Source organism: Limulus polyphemus, unplaced genomic scaffold (assembly GCF_000517525.1).
Source record: "Limulus polyphemus unplaced genomic scaffold, Limulus_polyphemus-2.1.2 Scaffold4591, whole genome shotgun sequence".
Classification (NCBI taxonomy): domain Eukaryota; kingdom Metazoa; phylum Arthropoda; class Merostomata; order Xiphosura; family Limulidae; genus Limulus; species Limulus polyphemus.
The window spans coordinates 2,388-5,710 of NW_013670201.1; positions in this window are offsets into that span (position 1 = coordinate 2,388).

Here is a 3,323-nt window from a genome sequence, read left to right on the forward strand (position 1 = left end):
GAAGGGGCTTCCTGTTGTCTGGGGCCGATCAGGTCCATGGCTAATATATCCTCCCTGTGTAAAATACAGTAAATCGTCCTTTAATGTATTTAATTCACTTTGAAATTTAATAATGTTTTGCATTTGTACTTCTTGTATCCTTTCTTGTTCCAGTTGCCAGTGGTACTGGTTTTCTTGCCACATCTGTAGTCTATCTTCTTGTTCATTTTGTTTCTCCTCCAACCACTTCTTTAGTCTCTCTTTTTGTCTCTCTTCTTTTTCCTCCAACAACTGATGTAATCTCTCTTGTTTATTTTGCTGTTCGAGCTGCCACTGCTGTTGGCTCTCTTCTTGTTTCTTTTGTTTTTCTTGTATTGTTGCCATCAAATCTGCTAAGTCGTAGTTTAATTTGCTACTTCTGGTTTCCATCTTTTTTCCTCTCTCTCTATCGCACTCTCTGACACCAATTTGCTATGTATCTGCTTTTTTGTTAATTTCCAGTATAAATTCTTTCCGAGGAACTTCAGTGATACAAGTCCTTTCTCAATTAAGCCAATTTATTTTTTCCTCGATACAACTTTGTAATACATAGAATTTCCACAGTCACTTTAAACTTAATAACCTTTATAACACACGTTATAAATCACAGTGATTGAAATACTTTACTTACGATGCCTACTGTTCGCTTGACTCAATTGTCTCTCACTTCAACATCTATCTATATCTCTTCAGTCAATCATCCCGCAGGCTGTATTTGCCAGGCTTATATACTACAAAAGGGGGCGTCCCGAACGCACTAGGAAATTCATGATCATTCGAGAAACTCATCACGTGTTACCAGCGTCACATGACTTCCGCTGTCTTAACACTATTTTATAAACAGCGAGAAAAATTCAATGTTACGCCGAAATTTTGCGAAGTAACAGAACCAATAAACAGGACTAATATTAGTGATAAAAAAAATTACGTGAGACAACAGATGTTTTTCGATATTCCATAATGTACTGATTAAGACGTGAAAATGTAAAGGTTTAAATAATAATAACCGAAGTAACTGAAATATAATGCATTAGGCACACCAACTGAGGATATAGAAATTCAGACATTAATAATACTTAAAACTGAAGTGATTGCTGGGCTCCAACAGTATGTCATTTATCAGAATGTGGTCAGATCAACCAAAAAGTTTGCAACGTTTGTATCAAAATAAAATATTTGCTGGGTTGATACAATATCACGAACTTGAAGAACCACAGATATCTGACACTACTAACACGAGGAAGACTAAAATACTCGTGACAGGCGGCGAGTGTTGCCTGCCGATTGACTGTTCTCCTTCTGGTCGGAAGCTCTAACTGATAAGCGCAACTCCTTCCAGTGAATTTAAAAGTTCGTCTAGCATTATTATTACATTACCTAAGTTAAATATAAAGAAATATTTTACTGAAATAAAAAGAAAAATTTAAAATTTTTCATTTACTAAAAAACATATATATATATAAAAATATTTCAACAAATAAATTTGCTGGAAATACTTCAATGTAGTTCTTTTCACATTATTTGATTCTGAAAGCATAAGACCCGAATAACAGCAATTATTGGTTAGTTTAACATCAATAAACAGTTCGTCTTTTCTTGGAACTGTGTATAGAGCTACAAACGCATCGCACTTCCTGGGTGTCAAGTTCCACGATACGCGTCTAGTTACGTGGGAAATTATTAAAAACAAACGAAACTCAATACACTCTCTTTAATGACGTGGGATTGATAGATTAAAACAAACAAACTAAAGCTTACAGAAAATCAGCTTTATTTAAAATACGTAAGCACATAGTGAATAGATAAACATTAATAATATTCATCATGTCAACTTTAATTTACAGTGCTTGAATTGTTACAAATATGTGTATAAGTTTAACGCACGTGAAAAGACAACTGCACATACCACGTTAACAGGAGATAAGCGATCCTCTGATTGTATATGTATGCGTAATGAAGAATTTTCGGTTTGTGTTGTCGAAGCGATGGCAGAGACTTCAAAGTTATCGGGAGCCAGAGTAAGGAACGTACTGAGAAGTTGTTCCCCGGTGAATGTGCGTGTTTCATACACGTACTGATACACACAGGACCTTGGACATTCGCTATTACTTCAAAATAAAGCAATAAATAACTAAAGAGGCCAACATTCGCGGGAAAATGCAACATGCCTCCGCCACACAATCCCAACATGACCAATTTTGACACCAGAAAAATCGTGCAAAACTGAAAACTGTCTATATCACTGCTAGGGACCTGCAAGACGTTATGTTTGTACCAAATCTCATGTAAATTGGTCAAAATATGGCTTTTATTTTTGGGTTGGGGTGAAATGGACAATGTAGTGTACTATGCCAGTCAAATTTCAATTCACAATACAATTGAGACAGACATAAAATGGATTGCTGTGCTTCTGCCTTTGCAACATTTTTTAGCACATAAAATCTAGAAAAGACTCAAATGTTCATAAGACGAAAACTAGCTTTAGGCTTACGTATGCTCCAGAGGTGAAGAGTGTTAGTGGAAATGAAAAACAAATAGTAAACTTGAGTTTGTCTTTTCATTCTGATCTGTTAAGGAACATTATGAAAATACTTGTAGGATCACACCTGTGTCAAATAAACCTGCTGTAACAACTCCACATAATTTAAAATCAACACTGGAAGGTTTCCTGACTTTATGAATCACGTCATTGAAATCATTCTTGGCCATTACAAACATGTGTCACACTGATGACAGGCACACAACCATATATAATGAAAACATGGTTAACTGCCTTCCAGTACATTTATCCATTCCTAACCTGTTACCAACTGTCAACCCCTTCACTGAACATTGAATTTAAATGAGCTGATCATGAGGTGAAACTGAAAGTGGAAGAAGTAAGCATCCTGGACTTTCAGTTGGATGTTTGGGATAACCTATGGAATAAACCATTTATGAACTTCTAATTAATTGGCCAACACCAGTTGTCTAGAAAACCAGTAGCACAAACACACATGTAGATTAATTCATGGCTTACAAGGTATCTAAAAAGAAAAGATTCTGTGATATTTTAACATACTGTTACTACAGCGGAAGTCGCCCGACGCTGGGAGCATGCGCTGGAGTTCTAGAAAGATCAAAGAACCTGTCGAACGTCGTAGCGTTTGCTAGACGCGCGCTCTTATTGTATATAAGCGCGGCAAATAAAGCGAGAGGATTAATCGGAACTGGAGTAGCAGATAGAGAGATAAAGACACAGTTAATCGAGTGAAGTGAGCGGTAGTGACCGTAAGTAAAGTGCGTGTGTCGTTGTGAATTATAGC